Source organism: Hippocampus bargibanti, linkage group LG04, assembly GCF_051943395.1.
Source record: "Hippocampus bargibanti isolate YZ-2025 linkage group LG04, ASM5194339v1, whole genome shotgun sequence".
Taxonomy (NCBI): domain Eukaryota; kingdom Metazoa; phylum Chordata; class Actinopteri; order Syngnathiformes; family Syngnathidae; genus Hippocampus; species Hippocampus bargibanti.
Window position 1 is genome coordinate 9,228,895 of NC_142737.1, and position 23,409 is coordinate 9,252,303.

The 23,409-nt window shown below is 40.4% G+C and overlaps 1 long non-coding RNA gene across 1 annotated transcript in view; it reads left to right on the forward strand.

The window, feature by feature from the left end:
* LOC148898897 (uncharacterized) overlaps positions 1 to 1,161 on the forward strand; it is a 109,307-nt gene extending 108,146 nt beyond the window's left edge. The window contains exon 4 of the long non-coding RNA XR_016114882.1: positions 901 to 1,161. This is a non-coding gene — a long non-coding RNA (uncharacterized LOC148898897). The remainder of the gene's footprint in view (positions 1 to 900) is intronic.
* The last annotated feature ends 22,248 nt before the right edge of the window (positions 1,162 to 23,409 follow it).

Below are 23,409 nucleotides of genomic sequence, written 5' to 3' on the forward strand. Positions count from 1 at the left end.
TACCACATTTTGTCAAAACCTGCTTTAGCCGCTATCGCTAGCGAATGCTAACCCACTGCAGCCTCAACCGCTAGTTAATGCTAACCCGTTATAGCCTCTATCGCTAGCTAATGCTAACCCGCTATAGCCTCCATCGCTAGCCTACACAAGCCCAGTTCAGTGAGCTGTTGGCATTTCCTCTCATTTTCTCAGCTGTGACTTGAACATGGACATGCTCCTTGCAAAAATGGATGGATGACCTGTGAAATGAGAGAAGAGATTATTCGTCACATCTGACTCTTCAATGGATTGCCACTTATCCTTGTCAGTGTTTTCCAAACGGTTTCTGTCCGCATTTTCCGCTCTTGTGCCAGGTGAAGGAGGAGGAGGTGGCATGACTTTAAGCGGCCTACATAAAGCCAACCCAAATGATGCAGGCCGACAAATTATCCAAAAGGGAATCAGAGGAGCCAATTGAATACTTAAAAAGCAGTAACAAGGAAATCAGCCCATTCAGCAAAACCGTCAGCCGAGCGTGAATTTGGCAGCCCGTCTGTTGTCCTAATCAACGTTGCATCTATTCCAAGTGTCCAAGCAATGGCACCATTCCCAATCTATTTTACAATCAGCTGTCAACAATCGTGTGCAAACTCACCCGTTTGGGGTTCATCAGAGAATAGTTTCATCTCATTTGTTGCAGCTGTAATTTGTTTGGGGGGGAAGTAGGGGATTATGGGATTTGATGACAATGGCGGATTTTACCGACAGCCACCGTGGGAATGCTAGTGGTACGGTATGTACCGAATTTGTGTGTGTATGTGTGTACCTAAGGATAATCATTCTATGTGGTCAACCAGAGAGCCTTTTTACTATTTTCGATTGGATTATTTACGTGTCTCCACACGGCTCTTCTCATCACAGATGGCGCCACGGCGGATGCCAGCGTGATGATTCTTCCAACCTCCGCGCAGAGCCAGAATGAATTTAGGCGCTCTTGGACGGGCCGGATGACAGAATGAGGCACAAATTACACTTGTTAACGAAGGACAATGAGTGTGACTTGCAGCTGTCTAATCTCATATCTCTCAAGCGCGCCGAGAACCCGGAGGAGGAGATCTGTCTCTGGGAGCCAAGAACATGCGCTCGTTCATGGGCCGTCATCTGCCTGGAGATCTGGCATGTCAGATAGCACACAACGGGTGAATATAACATTATTTATTCTCTTGCTTTGATTGTGTTCAACCGTTGAAAAAAAATGAAGCTATTTGACTGAATTAAAAAAGGTATTGATTGTTCTCTTACCTTTCAAATGCAACTGTCAAGCTTGAGTCATAAATTTGTGATAGGCTATTTTTTGGAGCACATACACCTCAGCGTCTTCAATGAATCTGACATGATATCATATCTGTCAACTTATACGTTTTCACCGTATTTTATATGTTTCGTTTTTTTTTATCATTTCAAATAATGTATGGCGTACAACAACTTTTATATGGGGTAAAAATGTGAACCGATCTTCCAAAGACCATTTTGACTCAAATCCAGTTGGTCTCAACCGCTAGTCGCCAACGACAATGCTGTCGCCAATCACTGCTATTATCACAGCAAACCACGAAAACCAATCCATAATCGTATATTTTTTTTTATCGCTGCGTACGGTCGGATTGACAAAAGCATAAGGTGCACATGCGCGGTTAGCTGTCTGCATTTCCGCTTGTCTTAGTGTAAATAATGTATCCCGTACAATTGTTATAAAGAAATTGTAATGATTTATAAAAGGAGCTATTAGCCAAGTTTGACAGGTATGTGATTTTTGGCAGGGATGTGCGAGAAAATGAGAGAAAATCCAAATACCTCACTGAACTGGGTTAAAGTATGCTAGCAATAGATGCTATAGTGGGTTAGCATTAGCTAGTGATAGAGGCATTAGTGAGTTAGCTTTAGCTAGCTATAGCGGCTATCGCAAGTTAGCATTAGATAGCGATAGCGGCTACAGCGAGTTCTGACAAAATCTAGGTTCTCGAATCTAGATTGTTGATAAATGTGCTCTCGTAAGGTAAAATACAATGTTCTATGTGTAAAACTATTTTGCTTTTTCGACAAAAACATGTATTTGGCTATTTCATATGATTTGTAGAGTCATTTGTTAAAATATTAGTAACTCAGTATAATGTCATAATGCGCAGGTGCATCTCATCACTCATGTTTCATGACCTCTCTCCAAACTGGGTGATTCCCACCCTTATCATATAACATTTTACTAGCAATAGAAAAACAAGCAATGCTTGTCCATATTTACTTATTTTGGCATTGTGAGAAGCTGCACTATGAATGCACCGCGGTCTCCAGAGTTTTGAGGGACAATCGCAAGAGGCGTGGATGCGAGATATTAATGTTTTCAGCCCAGCGCGTGTAGCCAAAAGCAATGACCCGTGTGTTTTTTTTTTCCTGAGAAAAGTTTACTGTTATAATAACCTCACAGGACCATGTTGAATTATTTTAACTTCAGGATGTGATTTATTTTCTCCTCCTCTCTCATGATTGTGTTTCGGCTCAGTCAGCAACACTCGACGGTCTTTCCTAAGTCTGCTCCAAATATACGCTCAAACAGGTAGACAGGATGTTCCAAATTGCTTTTCATTGTGTTCTTGTCTGGCTCATTAGCCACACTAACCAGTTAACGAAACTACACGAAATCATTAGAATACCAGTCAACTCCATTTTAGGGCTCATTTGCAGCACACATGAAGGATGTGGCATTGAGATCTCACACATACGGATTGATAGATTCATCAAGCAAATGTAGCAAAAGGAAAACTGGGTCATCCAATGAGCCTAAAAGGTGCAAAAGGAAGAAAATAAACCGTAAAAAGTCGCTTCTCCTGTCTCTTGATAATGAGCCTGTAACTTTCCTTTGGCCTGCGTTAAGGTATCCATAGTTGACCTTGCTAGCGTCCAGTCACATTTAATTACCGCAATGACTCAGCATGCGGCACGGCCAGCTTTGTCCTGCAGCACACTACTGCGCACGCTGTATGGATGAAAGCTCTGATATTTTGAGAAATCGTAGCAAAGTGTCAGTCGGATGTTTGCCCTAATTGTCTTTCTTGGCCTATAATGTCGGGTCCGTAATATTCTGTGCATTTCCCATATGGTTAATATCTTCTGGACTGTGTCTGAGCCAGAACAAATATGCTTATTTCCAGTATCCAGAGTTAGTTTGCTTTGACGTTGCCTTGACAATTTATGGAAAAACAAAAGAAGGAAGGAGAGGAAGTGTAAGTGTAAGATAAATCACGAGACAGGCGATACTTTAATAAAAAATCATAGATCATGGTGGCGACTAAGGAATAAACAAATGATATTGTCTGACTTGATATTGGATAAAATATAGTTCTCAAGACACTTCGCTATTCAGTCACTGCAAGATATTAATCCCAAATATATATGCGGATTCCTTAAATCTCCGTTATGTCAAAGTACCGACGCCTTCATCCTCAAAATCGATTTAACTCATTCACTGCCAGACATGAAATCCAAGATGGCGCCGACGCGAGTGGCAACCTCGGTTACGTGCTCCCTAGTAGTGTTCCTGTTTACTAGTGCCGCATGTTCTACCGGAGACAAGTTGCTTGTATGTTCGACATACTTGGCCAATAAAGATGATAAATATAAAAAGATAAAAGATGAAGATGATGTGCAAAAATGCCTCCACTCCTGGGAGAGCTGGAAAACAGGCAGGACGGCGGCCCTCGTGGACCGACTTTGGACACCCCTGCCTTAGACTCTCTTCATTTATAAAAAAAAGTGAATTCTTAAATTATATGAGTCTGTAGTTATATGAGGTGCAAGTGGGGGCAGCTGTACAAAAGGCAAATGCCAGGGGTCTGATCAGCGCTATATCGGCACCGCCTCTGCAAGAAAAAAAACAACACTAGAACAAATTCGGGAATGGCGCTACACCTCATATTTTCAATTCCTGAATAAATTCGAGGATGGCAGTGAATGAGATAATGTCCCATGAATGTATCATGCTGTGTTTCTAATGGCATCGTTCAGTATTTTTTAATCAAGTTTTTCTGAAAAAGTCCTTCATAATATTGCAATGTTCTGTTGCTATTCACAGTATTAGTCACGGAGGAAACACAATTCTGAGTTCCCCGGGTTCACAACTACTTGTGGGGTCCTTCCAGGTTCTCTTCTCAGCGCCTTGTTGCTTGGCGCCACTGGCTTGTATTTGAGTGTTATTATTTTAATGTTATAAGTATGCAGGTGGCACCTAAGAATTTATTCGTCCAGTTAACTAATTAGGTGGTAGTTATACCGGTATAATTGATAATTTGGGCCATTTTTTTTGGGCAGGAGTAGCTGCAATACAGATACATTTGCAATGTTTTTTTTCCCTGGAAGAAATTTACACCTTAACCCAAAAATTGATATCTTTTGGGGTGGACCGCTAATGTTTTCCACATTTTGCTCCCTTCTGTAAGTATTTGTAAAGGTCACATTGCATTTTTTTTCTTTTAATTTTCACACTAGGCTTTTGTTTAAGTCTATGTACACACAAACAGAGCCGTGAGTGAGCACACACACACGCACACACACAAAATGAAAACACATGTTTCCATTTCGGCGCTTCTCATAGAAAAACTGTGTTGCTATTAGTAGTCCGCCGGATTGAACTCATCTTTGTTTCCCAGCTTGCAGCTCACTTTGGCTTTGTGTCAAACTGCTGCGCTTGCATTCTTGCGGACGATTTTGGACACGATGGGTGGATAGTTTGATCGAACCCAACATTTTATGTACACCCCCCCCCCCCTACCTCCAATCTATTGGTCAATCGGAAAACACTTGGAGTGAAAACCGGGTTGATTTTGGACATCCCACATGAGAAGGGCATACTTTTCAGTGATAAATATTTCGCGTTTGACGTGCTTGTCAGCATGTCATAAAGCATTCGGACTGCTGAAATTTCAGTTTGTGGATTCACGGATGTCCGTTGTCAGTCAGCCTGTCACATTGCTCATCGTGTTTTGAAGTGAGAACAGGAGACTAATATCCAGGTCAAGATTGATTTATTGAGTGTCATGGATTCCCTTCGGCTCTCTTGGCAATATTTTGGGCTCCGGTGACTTCTTTCGTACCCTTTGCCTCTCCCGGTGATTTGGACCACCTAGAACTGCTGGAAACCAGACCCCACTTACCTGTTGCATCCCTTACAAACAGGCCTTAGTCAGCTTTCAGTCTTTCAGACTCTAAAGAACGAATTCTGACATTTGTATAGGAAGGAAATACTTTGGCAAGCAAAATATTTACACCTCGACAGCCTCAGTAAGTAATGGAGACGTCCCAACAGGCTCCCCCGTTGTGTCTGGCTCTGAAACTGCACTAGCATATTTTTTTCGTGTGTGCCAACTGTGTCGTGTATTTTTTTAAGGTCATTGAATAATGAAAATTTCATTGATGTGTCTGTGCACTGAGCGTGAGGAAAACAGCAGCACTGAAGAGCGCTAATTAGACCAACGGGTGGGAATATGTCAGTATTTCTTTTTTTTTTTCACATTATTACAATTCACAAATATACCCTGCGGTGACGTTGGTGCGTTTGAAATAATAAAGGCCATTTCACCTTAAATGCACAACAACAACTGCCAGAGAATTTATTTTTAGTAGGTGATGTAAAATTTTAATGCGAGGGCGACACTCAACCAGGGTTAGAGTAGGTTGAGAGTTTTCATTAGATTGGGTCTTATTTCATTTGGACTTTTGTTTTTGCAATTCTGTGAGTTGTAATTAGTTTTTACTCTTTTCAACATTCTAGCTCCACCCTTGGGTATCACACAGTCAGGTGGGTGTGCATCAACAAAAACAAATAAGCAAATAAATAAATAAATTAATAAATAAATAAATAAATAAATCGATAGATAAAAACGTTTCAATGAAATAAAAAAGATAGACAACTAAATAAAAAAAATACATAAATAGAAAAAGTAAATACATAAATAGATAAACAAATACATAAATAAATAAACAAATAAATAGATAAATGAATAAATAAAATGATTCCATAAAATAAAAAGATAGATACATTAAATAAATAAATAAACGAATAAATAAATAAATAAATAAATAAATAAATTTCTCCACTGTGAGACTAATAAAGGCAAATCCAATCCAATCCAATCCAATCCAAGTAAATATAGACTTAAACATGAATAAATACAACAGTTAAATAATAATAATAATAATAAATAAATAAATACATAAATAAAATAGGAAGAATCTTCTTTTCAATTTGGCTTTTCCCTTCAAGGGGTCGCCACAAAATAAATAAATAAATAAATATGAATAATAAATGCATACATAAATTAAATAAACAAATAAATAAATACATGCATAAATATTGGACAAATGTGGCAAATATTTTGTTGTCGTTGTAAATCATACTAACAATCCAATTTGACCCTCACGCCCCATAATTTTATGACTTCTCATATTCTTCTCCTGTAATACGTATTTTCTGCTTTGGCCCTAAAATTATTATTATTTAAATCCAAATTCTAAAACGTACTCTGACTGTAGTATGTCAAAGCAGTTCCCTTAAAGGTCAACACGACATTTCTTTTGCAAGATTTTGTGTAATACGCACCACCCACCCCGCTCGCTTGAATTTTATGGTTCTATCCTTTATACCCCCGAGGTGCACGTCGTCTCAGCATCCATCCCATTTCACGTTTTAACACTCCATGTCAGAAATGGGATATGTCACTTCCTTCTCTAAATCGGAGTGGAATGCTGGCTACCCCTGGAAACACATGTTTTACCTTTGCGGGGCTGATGAAGGTTATAGCCGTTCACTCATCGTAACATGCTCCCCTGTGACACTTCACCGCACAATAATGCAATTTTGTATGCAGAAGACCACGTTTGCATGCGTGCGCGCGCACGTACACACACTGGCACAAAACAGCTTTTAACTCAGCAAGAGCAAAATCATGTGTGAAGGCAACAGGCTTTAGATGGCGCCCCGTCGTGAGACTGTGAAATGTTATTATTTAGTGCTTGGCCGGTAGTCTATGACAACATGAAGGTCAGATGTGGGGCCGATCCAAAGTCCTGCTTTACCAGAACATTCTTTCACATCAGACGTTGTTGATTCAAAGAATTAACAATGGAATTTAAGTCTCATGTCAGGGACAGGTTTAATGATTCTTAAAAAAACTCTTACACATCTCCGAAGAGAACCAGAAACGGGTGTGAAGAAGTACAGTACAAAGTGGCAGTATCAGGAAGTAAACACTTGCTTTGGCAAATACTTCCTGCCATCTTGGGAGGCCTTCCTTTCCATGGCTGAACTCCAGTAATGCTTTGTTACTATTGACTGTATGCTTTGGATGTTCTGACCATTTTTGGACAAATGACTTTGCTCAACTTTTCTATTGTGTACATATGGGTGTGTTTGTGTACACCCGGGGCCAGCGTTGGAGCATTGAAAGCAATATGTTAGCTGTTTCATTTCCCTACAGCACAATTAATGATTTTTCCGCCACGAGTCAGGATTATACATCAAAGTGTAGACAACTTGTGATAACCACCTTATCTCGTATACAACGCCTTGTCAATAAACTCTATTGGCATATTTTTATTGATCAGATGAGGCCACAGTGTTTGGATAACAAGGACTGCTACGGACACTATGGATTTCATGATGAGACCAGCAACATCCCATGAGTCATAAGTGAGGTAGAAAAAGGTGCAAAACAAAGACAATTTTCTCCAAATGTGTTTGCGTTCTCGTTTAAGCGGTAGTGCTTGTACATCTTTCTGGAAATTCCCATCTTTGTGAATACAGCTGCACTCGAGCGGATGTGACTGCATGGCCCTAAGCACCTGGGAAGTGTCCTAGAAAAGCCAGAAAAACAATTTTGTTCTGAACTTGGGATACCGTGGCCTCTTTCTGAGGAGACCGAATGAATCTTACTGTCCATTCACACGCGTTGCAATTCAACTGAATGTCCAGAAATGCTTATTTACTCAATACTGTGGGGGGGGGGGGCTTCAAGAAAAGGTTTATTTGTATAAATCCATTTTCATTACAATATTCCCCCTATCTAGTTTCCTTTGCACATGTCTTCATTAGTGTCAAGCAATTGCTGAGCATATAGCCAAATAACCATTCTCACTTACATTCATTCCAACAGGCCAATCAAGACTCTTCTGCGTGTTTTTGGAAATGTGAGCGAAAACTGTAGTATCCGAACAAAGAAACTCTGGATAGAGGTTCTGAGATTCAAACCGTCTTGACTGTGACTCTGCACTCGAGACGAAATCACCATATTCAACTATACACAAAACTTAGTATAGCATTGACGATATACCGGATGCATTGACCGCCTTGTAAAATTACGGATTAGCAAAATTTACAGTATTATATGTTGAACTCTCCAAACCTTGTACTACCCCTGACACAGGCCATATACTAACACACAAAGACCTTCAGTCGATTTTTTTCCCAGCCTTTAAAGGACCCATCCATCCATCCATTTTCCGTACTGCTTATTCCTCATTAGGGTCACGGGGGGTGCTGGAGCCTATCTCAGCTGTCTTCGGGCACGAGGCGGGGGACACCCTGAATTGGTTGCCAGCCAATCGCAGGACACACAAAGACATACAACAGTCACTCTCACACTCACACCTAGGGACAATTCGGAGTGGTCAATCTGCCTGTCATGCATGTTTTTGGAGTGTGGGAGGAAACCGGAGGACCCAGAGAAAACCCACGCGGGTCCGGGGAGAACATGCAAACTCCACACAGGGAGGCCGGACCGGGAAGCGAACCAGCGACCAGCCGGTGTGCTAACCACTCTACTACCGGACCGCTTTAAAGGACCCACTCTCCTTTTTTTACTGCTGCTTTATATATAACAATATCAATATCTTTTAATTCCGTGCAAATAAAATTGAATGAAAAATGCCCCCCTTTGTGTTTAGATAGGTAGATAAATCGCTAGCTAGCTAGATAAATAGCTAGACAGTTAAATAAATAGCTCACTAGGTAGATAAATGGCAAGGTAGCAAGCTAGCCAAGTAGATCAAGAGCTTGATAGCTAACTAGCTATCTCTGTAGTTAAATAGCTAGCTCGGTGGCTAAATAGCTAGCTAGCTGTAGCTTGATCGATAAATATCTAGTTGTGGATAGATTCATTGATTTTTTTAATGCCTCTGTCAAGTAAAGGAAACAACAGCATGGAAGTGAACCCACAACAACAGGGTGATGCAACCGAGAGATGATCTGCTGGCGTTGAAGGATGAGCGCAAGGCTTTGACGATACAATAAACCACAGAGGGTGGGCATTAGGCTTGCTGACCTCAGTTGTACTAAACAGGTTATAAGGACCAATGGCTTAGGCGAAGCTCCAAGGGATCGAGTGCGGGAAAATCCACAAGTTATTTTATATCTGACCACTTTTATTCTTTAGATTTTGATACGTCTTTAGATTTTGATGTTTAAGGGTCGCACAGGGTCAAGGTTGACGCAGGTACTGAAAGTTTTTTACAGTACCACAGATTGTATAGAGAGTGTGCACTCGAGTAGACCCCCACATTCGTTCCATGGCAACAGAAGACGTCAGATCTACAGTGAAAAGACAATACAAGTGAGGTGTAATTGAGATCACTGGAAGGAAAAGAAGTCGTATTCCCTGGTTGAAGCGTATCATCTGAAGTAAAAGAGTAGTTTGTGGTCTACAGAGAAAGCGAGTTCTCCCCCAAAGGAGCTTATTATCCACATATAGACACATCACTTTCCTTCAACGACATAGAGCATTGGCTTCGGTGGAGCACACAAACACTCACACACTCACACACACACACACACACACACACACACACACACACACACACACACACACACACACACACACACACACACACACACACACACACACACACACACACACACACACACACACACACACACACACACACACACACACACACACACACACACACACACACAGACACAAACACTCACTCCCAGTGAAAGGCTCACGACAGTGTTCAGCACTCTGCTAATCCAAGATGATAAAGTGTCAGTGCCCCTCTTTTGTGTAAAATGCATGTGTGCTGGTGTCCATTCTTAGTGCTGTTTTGAGGTTTCTTTTTCATCTTGTACATTTACTTGCAATGTTCAAATGGGCCTCAAACAATTTCCGTTGGAATGTCGGATGCAAACTTTTATAGTCTCTTCGATAATGGATGACGGAATCAATGACCTGGACCACGACCTCTGTGGCCAAGCAGAAGCTGGTACTTTCCAAAGTCTGTACATTCATAAATTGGGGAAATGATTTTTCCGTAGGAATGGTTGCTAGTGGTCCAACATCAACAACAACACATTTTGTCAGTCGTTCAAGATGTCCTTGGTTTGTGCTTCCTCATCTGGAAAAGAAGCATTTAAACAGTCACCATGCCATATTTAGCCTAACATTTCCCGTTACAACAGTTAGAAATGTCAATAAAAATAGTGAATTGATTTATTTTCAGTGGTTGGAGAGGGAAATAAATAATCAAGGTATCAAAACACAAGGGATTTAAACCACATTCTTACATAAGAAGGTGGAGATATAAACATATCCAGCTATGGAAATATTGCAACAAGTTGCACAACTGGAAGAATGTCAGTAGGTTCCTAATTCCAAAAAGGTTAAGGAGGTCTGATTGGGTTGAAAATACTACAGACGCTCTGCAATTTACAAAGATTCGACGTTACGGTACATACGAACATTTTTGAGGGTACAGTATGTCTAGAAATGTTCGGACAGAGATTCTGTAAATAGGATTTTGTATTGCGCGCCTTTTGCCTGCCGAGCTCGCTTGCGAATGGCTGCGTCTGCGGTTTCAAGGCCTGGATGTTTACGCGAACAAAGTTGACCAATCAGCGCCCGGCTATGCTGAAAGTGTTGCCAACGCCGATCCGCCGAGCTCGATTACAATTGGTTGCGTAGAGTATGTGGGCGGGGAGGAAATTCCACTTCCCAGTTGCGCTGTGAGGAGGAGGCGAATGGCGATGCCTAACAGAAAGTAATTGCACACAATTCGCTAACTACGTGCCAGCAGCTTCAGTAATGGCTTACTGAAGACCCAGGGATATATGTCGGACTACAGTAGGTGTGAATTTATTTTACGACTGTTAGAGGGTCTGTGTTTTATACTTCCCCATTCAGTGTTTGACCTAAAAACACATTCCATACAAAATATAGCACTGAAGCAACTTACCATCAAATTCACCTTCCGAACGACTGCTCGAAACATGTCTCGTTCGTAAGGTGAGGAGCGTCTGTCCATGCAAACCCTCCACGAGGGAGTGTTGAAACCGTAGAAACGGACCATCGCACTTTGCGTGATTAAGCAACTCACAAAGCAAAGAGATTGAGTCAAAGTACCATTTCCCAAAGACCCTTCCTGCTTCCACTTTTTTTATTTTGAACGTCTTCAGTCTGCTTGGTTTAGTTTGGCCATCTGTCTCAATTTAGCAACTCTCTCCACTTGTTTCACTGGAAATGCAGCAGTTAATTGGCACTAGACCAGGACTACGAGCTTACATTACACTAAGTAGCACAAGATAGAAATAAATGAACTGAATAGCCTGTTATTGAAAGTCGGAGATTCAAATCTTCAAGGCTATTGGGCCCATTATTATACTGAAAAAAAGAAAGACTTTATGTGGCTTTCTGGACTAAACACTGCACTAATGGTGCACAAAAAGCTAGGATTAAGAATTAAGGCTGGGACTTGACTGTTTGTGATTATACCCCACGCAGTCAAACCGGCAATAACGTGTCAAAACACTTCATTGAGGGTTGCCAAGGACGCCCTCCTGGTTTCCATCATGTGCGATGATTGAAACTTTTTCAAGCCAACCTATAAAACAATGCCATAAACTCGGTTATGTTAAAGGCTGACTGATACAATTAGCTCCACGGAGGTCCTGAATATGGCACTAAAGACCCTTTTCATTTTATTACCGCCGGCATATTTCGGTGGTAAAATTAGAGCTATGAAAGGGATGATGTAAAGTCGGATCAATAGCGTCCAGATGAGTAATATTTGAAAAAAAGTCATTGTTATTCTTTTATATTAAGAGTTAAAGGTGAGCGCAAAGGAGTTTTTTTTTCATCCGATTGTGAATACATCAGCCAGACGTTCTCAGTTCAAGGTGGAGATAAAGCGACCCCGAATAATCTTTATTCTTCTCTTTTGTCACATTAGAGATAAATAACGACAGCAAAATAATATGGTAAATGTGTATTGCTTTCCGAGGGAGAAATAAGGCTGGAATCAATAGGACCATTAAAACGCCGGGCCAATGAGCATTATTTAGTGGAAGACACCAACATTAGTCAACCACCCGTTGGGACGGAAGCCAGATGATATCATAGGCACTCCGAGCGTCGGCCTCGCTATTAGAAAGTAAAGATCATTTGTGGATTTCTGTTTTGGCGAGATTGAGAGGTCTTTTTTCCCTCATGATTACATTTTTGTTTATATTCTGTCAGGAGAGCAAATGCGAGATAACCAAGTTGTGATTTTCTCTGTCATTATCTCCAAACACAATAAGTTTTTACTTTCTAGTTTTATCATTTAGACGTGTTTCATAATTCATTCCAATAAGTATCTATGGTGTTGCCCGTAATTTGTAATGCGCAGCTTTAAAAAAATATGTTATTTTTTTCAGTTTATTGAAACATGGAGCAGCCATTGTGGAGTTAAGAAATCCGGACTGAAAAAATAAATTCAAACACGTAAGTACGTTCAAATTTACTTGCAGGATAAGTACTACGAACGTAGCATTTTCACCCATCATATCACCCCTTGACGATACATAATGTTGCCGAAATGCTAAAAAAAATCTAAATAAAAAAATGACGTGTGTAGTATGTGTCCTTCAATTACATTCTATATTTCTATAGTTTATGGATGAGAAGGTTTCTTCAGCCGTCATCTGTACTTCAAAAAGTACAGATGACGGCTGAAGAAACCTTCTCATCGATGGACCACTCCTGTACGAATGAGAGCTTACACAGACGTATAGTTTATGGAGAAAGAAAAAAAATCCTGTCTGGAAAAAAAATACTAAAATAAAATACAAATTCAAGTTATTTAAAAAAAAAATCAACTGTCTCTTGATTTTCATAACAACATAGGCCTTGAGAGCACAAACTTTAATATCTTGTTATTGCTTCTTGAGAGGTAACCAAGCACCTGCCTTTATAAAAAGCCTTTTTTGACTGTAAACTGTCATCACCCTGCTAACAACCGAACCCCCCCCCCCCCCCCGCCCCCTTCTCTCTACCACATTCCAGGTGTGTCAGTGAATTTAATATTCTGCTTCTAGTAGCTCTGGACATCCATGACCTTGACCCTGGTGCTACCGGTGGTCATTTCTCTCAGGGTGGGGGGCTTGGGGGGTGTCGACCTGACTGTCATGTTTGTAAAGCCACACATCATCATCCAGAAAACATTGAAGAACAGATGAATATTGCACATGATCATGCGGTAACAATGAATGCAGTTGTTCACTGTAGCCAAAAGCACATATGTGTGAAAGTACAACGGTCATTTTTTAAATTTGGAGCATAAATAAATAAAGAGATGAACAGATAAATGAATAGAAGTAAGTAGATAGATAGATAGATAGATAGATAGATAGATAGATAGATAGATAGATAGATAGATAGATAGATAGATAGATAGATAGATAGATAGATAGATAGATAGATAGATATAGATCATAGATAGATTGAAAATATGATAGATATATTTGTTCCCGAATTTTGGTTTTTATTCGTGGGGTTCCGGTAAAACGCCGGTCAGACCTCTGGCAATGTTTTTTCCCTTCCACCAGGGGGCAGCATTTCCCCTTCTTTCATGTTAGCGCTTTGTTCCAGCTTTAGCTGTTGTTAAAGCGCTATATAAACCAATATGTATTGTATTTTGTACAGCCACCCCCATTTCAAGGTCACATAACTCCAGACCCATATAAATTTGGAATTCGCTCTGATGAAAAAAGAGAGTCTAAGGTTTCTTACGCTGCATTGAATGTTTAAGTAGTCCTAAAACTCAATATTTTGTGAGTCCTGGAATTCGAGTGAAAATGACAAAAACCCTGACACTGGAGTGGACACATTTTTGCATATGTCTGGCCGTGAAGATAGTTAAATAAATAAATAAATACATGGATGAATGGATGAATCGATGAATAGATTGATACATGGATAAATACATAAATAGATGATTAGATAAGTAGATGAGTAGATGAATAGATAAATAGATAAATAAATGATGCTGGAGGAAACTACAAAAAATTGCTTCTGGACTGACAATAGGACAAAGAGATGAGGTTTCAGTGTCTTTAACTCACAGGCATAAATCGGCCTGTGAGTTATGACTCAGCAGAACAGTGAAATGATCTTCCGCAAAACAATGAAAGGCACATTTTATATGTGTGTCCACTTCTCGTGACACCTGTATTTGGTCTCCTGTCATGAGACTGTTCCGAATGTAAAATATGCTCCTTGGCTCAATCTGGTTTGGATAACGGCGTCCTTGAGGACAAATCCTCTCCCACAAAAGTGTTTTTCACTTCAGAGTAAATGTGGCTAATTCAACTGAAAGTAATTGCCATCAAACGAATGGGCTAAAAAAGCAATAAGAGGGTTATTACAATGACATACTGGACTAGATTAATGTGAAGTCTTTCCCCTGGAGATTATCAATTACAACCTAATGATTTTGTCATCTTGTTACGACAACAACTTTCCCGCTTTTTGTTTTTGCCTCCCCGTATTGTGATTCATGATTTTAATATTTTGGATAGCCAAAAAATAATAATCACGTGTGTCATTATGATGCTGATGGAAAGAAATATCACGGGGATTAATTTTCCCTTTCGGTTTTAATTAGTTTACTTTTCAGTCTCATCCATCATTAGCGCTGGAAATGAAATGGAGAGGTGAGTGCGAGAAAGAGCAGGGGTCTCTGGGTGTTTTCCAATTCCAAGAAAGAAATAAATGTTGGCTACATTATTCATGAAGTTTTCCATAACTTTAATCTGATTTCCCGCATTATGGCTTCGCATTCGCCGACAATATCTCACTTTACAAAAGCCTTGCCGTTTTTTTCATCTCTGCAAATGTGCCGATGCATTAACAGAGTTGCCGCTGATCGTGTCATATTTCAATGCGGGTTGCGTCCTCAGCATGTGAGAAAAAATGCACTATTTCGCTCGGACTGCTTTGCAGTATCTGCTTAAAACATGCCTGGAGTGAGACTCCAAAATTAGATCAAGACCATCAAAAATAAAATGAAGCAGGAAATTTATTCGGGCAGTTATGGACCAAACCGCTTCGTTCTTGTTCGAAGCATTCGAAAGTGGAGAGTGCCAAATTAAGGCATGTTAAGGTTACACAGTGATACCTCGGTTTACGAACGCTTTAGCTTACAAAGTTTTCGCCTTACGAACATTAAATTCGCGAGAATATAATCTTGGCATACGAACTAGTTTTCAGCAAACGAACCAAACCACACGGAGCGCCACGATGGTTGGCGGACTAGTTTTCTGCGGATGAACACCGAACCGCACGGTCAAACAGCGCCGTGGTGGCTGGTTTTCCACACCCCCTTTGAGTGCAGATGTTGTTTTCTATCAAGTGGAGTACTTTTGCTATTATGGAACCGAAAAAGACCCCACCACAGGTTAGTGTTAAGCTGAAGAGGACACAAAAGAAAATTACGGTCGAGCAGAAGAAAGAGATCATCGAAAAACATGAACACCTCGTTCATGTGCGTTCGTGTGACTTAGCGGCCTAGTACCAGTATGCTAAGTCGACCATTACTACCATCCACTGACAACTACCCTCACAAAGGTAAATAAAATGACTTTATTAGTTTATTTTTTTAATTACAATACAATAGCACATTTATTATGCATAAATGAAGTATATTTTGTGTCATTTTATGGCTTATTTAGTAGAAAGTTTTATGAGGACCTGGGAACGGATTATTCTCATTTTTAATGGTTTCTTATGGGAAATAAATTTGGCAGACGAACTTTCCGCCTTACACATTTTCTGGGAACCAATTAAGTTCGTAAACCCTCAGTTTCACTCACTGTATTGGCATTTACGTTTTAGGCTCATTGAAAAATTAAATTGACATGAAATGGATGAAAGCCTAATTTGCTTATTTGTTAGTGAGTAATAAATATGTTTATGGCTCATGGATGCACCTTAAGAGTTTGAAATCCTCAAAAGTCCAAATGAAAGGGCAAGGCTTACCCCGCAGTGATTCGATGAAAAGATGAGAAGCCCTCTGTGTCTCGCCGATGGAGAAAAAAAATGAACTCTAAGATGAGCAATTAAAATTAATGGACGACTCAGCTGACACTGAGAGGATCTTTTCATCGGGGCTGTTACGCCTTGTCAAAACCCTTGCACAAATTTGGAACAAATGGACTCCGACATCATTTCTTTCGTACGACTGTTAGGTTTAGCTTACAACCAACTCTAAGATATGATAACATTCAATTTATTGATTCTTAAAATAGGGGTTGTTGAAATTGAAGGAAGCAATTGTACTTGAGACTTATTCAGCGAATGTTCGAATGAAGTTGTAAAATTATAATTAAGCAAGTGGTTAGCATTTCATGTCCTGACTCTTGAAGAGCTAGCGAAAGAAAAGCCGAGGTAATTGGGCGTACTATATGGTCACATTTGCTTTATTTGCCTTCTAATCTCATCATTATGGGAGTGATAGTCGTATTTATTTAGTACTTTTTGCCTCATTGTGCATTTTAATACAAGTATCAAATGGAATAATAGCGTTTGGTTTATTGTTTGCGACAGTGGTCCTCGCGGTTAGCATGTCTGCTTTACAGTTGGCTTCTGCTTTTAAATATGTGCTAGGGGCTTTCTGTTTGGAGTTTATATGCTTCAGAAGGATCAAGAATAACATGAAAGGAGTCACAGTCTCTGATACTTTTTTTCGGGAGGCGTTTACTGAATGCTCAGGGAAATTCAAATAGAAACGGTTCAAAATACAAATACATTTATAAAATAAATATAAAATATTTTTGGGAAGGTTTCATTGCTGCGACAGACAACTGGATGTAAAGCAGGCACTCACTTTGCAGTGGATAACATTTCGCGCCACCAAAAGCTCATTTAGCATGTAGGGAAAAAAATACACAATCCAATTCTTATCATAACAGAAAAAGTGTCATGCTAGGATATAATTGGTGCAATTAACTTTTCTGAAGTTTCATTTAGGCAATGCGTAATTTGTGTTCTCCATCTGTTATCATAATTAGAATCCCTCGCTGATGTTGCTGTATTTTTATTGGTTTATACAGTAAAGTCTCGTTATATCGATATCGGATATATCGATAGTCCCGGTTATATCGATACTATTTCTATGCACGCACGGGGAAAATTACATGCAAAATATATCGATAGTCCATATCGATGGTAATATCGATATAATGAGACTTTACTGTAATTCAATACATTCAAAAGAAAATATGATCCATTCTGGTATATTTTGTAATTTTTGTGTGTGTGTGTGTGTGTGTGTGTGTGTATGTGTATGTAAGCGTGCGATTGTGTGTGTGTGTGTGTGTGTGTGTGTGTGTGTGTGTGTGTGTGTGTGTGTGTGTGTGTGTGTGTGTGTGTGTGTGTGTGTGTGTGTGTGTGTGTGTGTGTGTGTGTGTGTGTGTGTGTGTGTGTGTGTGTGTGTGTGTGTGTGTGTGTGCATGCAAGCTGTTGTTCGAGCCAGGGTTGCCATTGTAGCAAAAACCCAATTCCAAAACAACAATAACAACAAACGGTTCATCCTTGCAATTTTTTTTATGTGTGTGTGTTTGTTTTTTAATGACCTATACAGTGTACAATACATATACAACAATGAATTGTGTTTTGTTTGTGTGGGAGGAGTATGACAATTTTGGTGCGTTTTATGTTGAGGATTTTCAAACAGTGGAGGAGGGTCTCGAAAGTATCTCACAATAAACAGGGGTTGACTGTCTTAAATTACGATCATCACGAAGGAGCAGATCAATGCCGGCGGTGGCCTCTCTGTCAGGTGCATCGTTACACCCGACGCCATTCCCGAAAGGACACGTCAAGGTTTTTCTTTGAAGGCATCGTTCTCAAGTCTTTTTTAAGCCGCCTGCCGTTTTGTTTCCAAGCGCTGTGATTGACAGCTCCGAATGACGTCTTCACTTAATCGCTCCGGTGGTGTGAAAAGGTCATAAATCACACAATTATGCTACCGCTCTTTATGAATAGATATTTGCGTCGAAATGGGTGCGAGAGTGGGAGGGTTGGTGAGTGGGAAGGTGGGGGCGTGGAGGCTGGGGGGCTCCTGGCCATATCAACTTTGTCATCCTGGTATTTATTGCGAGGTGGTTGGCCAGAAATAAGCGATAAGCGGAATATATTTTCCAGGCTCGCTCACATTCGTCAGGACGGGATTCAAGGTCAGAATGTATGATTTATTCGGCGTGTCGCATGTCAGCAGAGGTGACATCATGACGGCAGGGGGAAGTGAGGGGACGTCTGGGGTAGGAAGAAAAACGATAAGGATTTCGCAGGACCAAAATGAAGCTTTTTATTACGTTCCTGTGACTAATGAAAAGTTTGGTCATCCAAAATGCCACAGAGAAGAAACTTGCAGAGAACACTGAATAACACAAATGAGGGTTCAGAAAGACAGTGATTGAAAAATACAATCTATGCCACTCCAGGCCTGTTGGGGGTAGTAATGGGAATTAATAAGCAGTCTACACAAAATAGTTCCAAAATAATGATAATAATACATTTCATTTATAAGTGCCTTTCAAGACTCTCAAGGCAACTTTACAGTCACAGTGATACCTCATCTTACGAACTTAATTGGTTCCCAGAAAGTGTGTGAAAGGCGAAAAGTTCGTCTGCCAAACATTTAGTTCCCATAAGAAACCATTTAAAATGAGAATAATCTGTTGCCAGGTCCACATAAAACATAATTTCCTACTAAATAAGCCTTAAAACTAAAATATACCTTATTTTATATATAATAAATGTGCTATTGGATTGTAATGAAATCAATAAACTACTATATAATAAAGTTGTTTTATTTACCTTTGTGATGGTCGTTGACGTAGTTGCCGCTTGATGATATCCAAGTGAAGTTGCTGTGGCTTCTCGGCAATAATACCCTCACTCACACGGTCCCCTGCTAGCTGCTTTTCATTAATCCAAATCAACAGAAGTTTTTCAAACTCTTCTATTGCCTGAGACCGTTGCTTTGACAACACAGAAAACATCCTTAGCCACACGTAGCACTTAGTGTACTGGTACTGGGACGCTAAGTCACACAAACGCACACCTTGTTCGTGTTTTTTGATGATCTTCTTCTTCTGCTCGACCGTAATTTTCTTTTGTGTCCTCTTCGGCTTAACACTAACCTGTGGTGGGCTCTTTTTGGGTCCCATAATAGCAAAAGTACTCCACTCGATTGCAAAGCACATCGGCACTCAAAGGGGGTGTGGAAAAATAGTCTGCCAGCCACCGTGGCGCTGTGTGGTTTGTTTCGTCCGCCAAAAACTACTTCATACGCCAAGATTATATTTTCGCGAATTTAATGTTCGGAAGGCAAAAAGTTCATGAGCTGAATCGTTCGTAAAATGAGGTATCCCTATCCAAACTTCCTTGATGCCAAAATATTTGAACTATGCTTGTCCTTCAGAGCTTTGAAAGGCGCATAAAATGTAATGTCTTATTATTATTATTACCAACTATGGAAATTTGATAAATGTTAAAAGTGAGCATCTTTAAATTCTGACGCCAAAACGTATTTAGCCATTTATGCCTTCATGCACCGCTAGCAACAGTTAACAGCTGCAACAGTTAACATGAAAGTCTTCTTTCCAATCGCTGTGTGACCAATCCACAAATATGGAGACAGTTGGTCAGTTGTGAGGTGGCTTTGCCTCAGGTCACCGCGTTTTACTGATGCACCTCACATTGTGACCTTCAGGGCTGAGTGGTGACGAGATACAGCCAATCCAGAGGAGGATTACAGGGGGAATGTGACGCCACTACAAATATCAGTGGCAAGCCACACCGCACAGACAGCCGTCTAAGAGAACGGTGGCGACTCGGGATCATAGTCGTCGTTGCTTTATCCTCTTTTGGTGATTATAAAAAGAAGTGCCCATTTCAGTGCGGCGTCGGTGCTAAAGAGTCTATCAAATCTGCTTTTTTTCACACGTTTCGTCGCACCCCGATGCATGTGTTGCGTGGAATATGGAACACGTGCAGAAATGAGCTTTTTGTAGTGTGAATTGACAGCTAATTTGCACCTTGAGAAACTAAATCTTAACTAAAGCTTATCTGGCTTTTCTATAAGTTGCTTGTGAAATCTTGATAAACTCATTCACTGCCAGACAATGTGCAAAAATGTGTCCACTACAGTGCCAGGGTTTTTGTCATTTTTACTCAAATTGCAGGACCCTCAAAATATTGAGATTTAGGACTACATAAACATTCCATACAGCGTCAGAAACCTTAGACTCTCTTCTTTCATCAGGAAAGAAATAGAAAAAAAGTTAATTCCTAAGTTACATGAGTCTGGAGATGTTTGATCTTGAAATGAGGGCGGCTGTACAATATATAATGCGAAACATACATATTGATTTATATAGTGCTTTTACAACAGCTGCAGCTGTAACAAAGTGCTAACATGGACAAAAAGCAAATGCTGCCGCCTCGTGGAAGGAAAAAACATTGCCAAAGGTTTGACCAGGGCTTTATCGGCACCAAGAAAAAAAAAAAGAAACCCGAACAAATTCGGGAATGGCGCTCCATGTTACACTTCAATTCCCAAATATATTTGCGAATGAGTTAATTCAGATGTTATCCACTGCAAAGCGAGTGCCTGCATTACATCCAGTTATCTGTTGCAGCAATGAAACCTTCTTAAAAATATTTTATTGTATTTGTGAATGCATTTGTTTATTTTGAACAATTTCTCCTCGAATTTCCCACAGCATTCAGTAAACACCCCCCCCCCCATCCCAAAAAAGTATCAGAGACTGTGACTCCTTTCCCACATGCAAGGGCATTATTGGATTGGATTATAGCCTTTATTAGTCTCGCAGTGGAAAAATGTACATTTGACAGCGGCAAAGTTATGAAAATAAGAGGAAAGCAAAGGAAGAAGTAGAAAAACAAAATACAGGAGATTCTGTCAAGGCTGAAGTAATAAAAATTAAAATAATATGACAACACAAAGACACGGTCATTCAATCTTCAGCACTTTCTGCACCCTCTTTGTTGCATGAAGCAGTTGAAAGAGGAGAGGATCAAAGCGTCCTTTTCACCAGTGGATCAAGAACGTCAGTGAAATGTGTACATCTGCTACAAGCTAAATGTTGAAAGCAAACACGAAGCTGTAGCATCCATTGACGAAAAGAGATTATCTCACATCTCCCACATATCCCACGTAAATCCGCTTCAATTCCAAGCCGCGACAGTTTCACATACGCACTGGCGCTCTCCGCTGACGCTCATTTCAAATCCACAATATGAGAATGATGAACTCCAATGGAACGATTGAGGCATCTTGACATCAAGCCAGCGTAATGATTGGGTGCAGACCGCTTATCTTTATTGGGATCTCTTGGGAGACGCACCTGCATCTCCATAGCTCCCAGCAGGAAGCACAACTTGAAGCTAATTGACTCATCTTGTCGAGTGTCTCCATGCATAAAGTGCCACTTCGGAGGTTTCCGAAAGGGTGCCGCATTTTTGGAAAGCAACTGGAGAGGCTGCCTTCCTGTGTCATTTGAGGAATTAAAAAAAAAGTGTCAGTATGTTCCGATCATGCCTGGGAAGAGAGGCACTTTGCACCCTCTTCTTATTTTAATCAACCCTTCCCTCACCTCCCTAAAAGAAGATTAGCATGAAGTCAAATTGCATGAAATTATCAAGAAAAAGACTGGGTCCAACGGGTTTATCAAAGTGGTCTTCACCCACCCCCCATCCCTATCCTCGCCCCCCCGCCCCATCCATACACACACACACACACCTACCTCATTTTTGCTCCTGTGGGCTCACTGGCTTTCAGTCTAATTAGCAGAGATAATGGAGGGTGACGCTAAACGACGCTGATGGGGACCAGCAGAAGGTTATTAGGTGTCCTCATTTGGAGCCAGGCAAAAAAAAGGTGATTCTTAGTCTTATTCTGATCCTGATGGATGGACGGCGGTCCTCTCAAGTCGGTCTTATGAGACCTGTAAATCCACACAGTGAACGCCATTATGATGACTTCCTACCGGAAGGACTTTGTGACGCCATGAAATGAAATGCTCATCAGCGATGATCGAATAGACAAAAATGAACAAACAGCAACACGTGTTGCCAATATTTTGTTTTTTCTACTTGTTCCTTTCCTCTTTCATCACTTTGCTGCTGTGAAATGTAAATGTCTCCACTGCGAGACTAATGAAACAATATGTGATATTTCTAAATAATTTGTAGGGTGTTAGCTTTCTCACACAAAGTCTCTGAATTGTCACTGAAGGCGTCTTTCTCTTTCCGAAAATAGAAATCAACGTTTGTTTCTGCTTTTTCTCTGTCATTTTAGTGCAGGCGCTGCTGTGTTACTTCCAGGTAGAGTGAACGCTGGCGCGAATGGCTGCCGCGAATGGCTGCCGCTGCTCACCCGCACAAAAAAAATCCTGTGACTGTAAAGTGTCCTTGAGAATTTTGAAAGGCGCTAAGAAATTAAATGTATTATTACAGTTTGTGCTTCCGCTGCTGCTATCGATCATTCATCTCGCTAGTGGTTGCAAGGCAACATAGGTGGTGCATAACCATAAAATTACCGTATTTTCTAGAATATAAGGCAACAAATGAAATATTTTTAAATGTTTTCCATATGCAGTATAAGGCGCAACAGATTATGTGGCGCATAGTCATTATTTGAAAAAAAAAAAATAATTTGTCTTATGGTGCAGAAAATACAGTCATAAAAGGATCAAATTATTCCGTGCTAGACAAGCCCGCCAAAGAAATTTGAATGAAATCCATCCATCCATTTTCTGAAACACTTTTTCCTCAGTGTGCTGGGGATTGAACCCACGACCTCCGTACTATGAGGCTGATGCACTCACCACTTGTTCACCGCATCATCCTGAATGAAATATAAAATATATTTATATGTACGGAATAGCTCTCTGGCCAGCTATCTAGCTAGCTATGTATTAGTATCTAGCTATCTAGCTAGATTTCTATCCATTTGAGTTACTTCCAGATTGAGTGAACACTGCCGTGTGTGGCTGCGACTGCTCACCCACAGAAAAACTTATCGTTAAGTGACCTTGAGAGT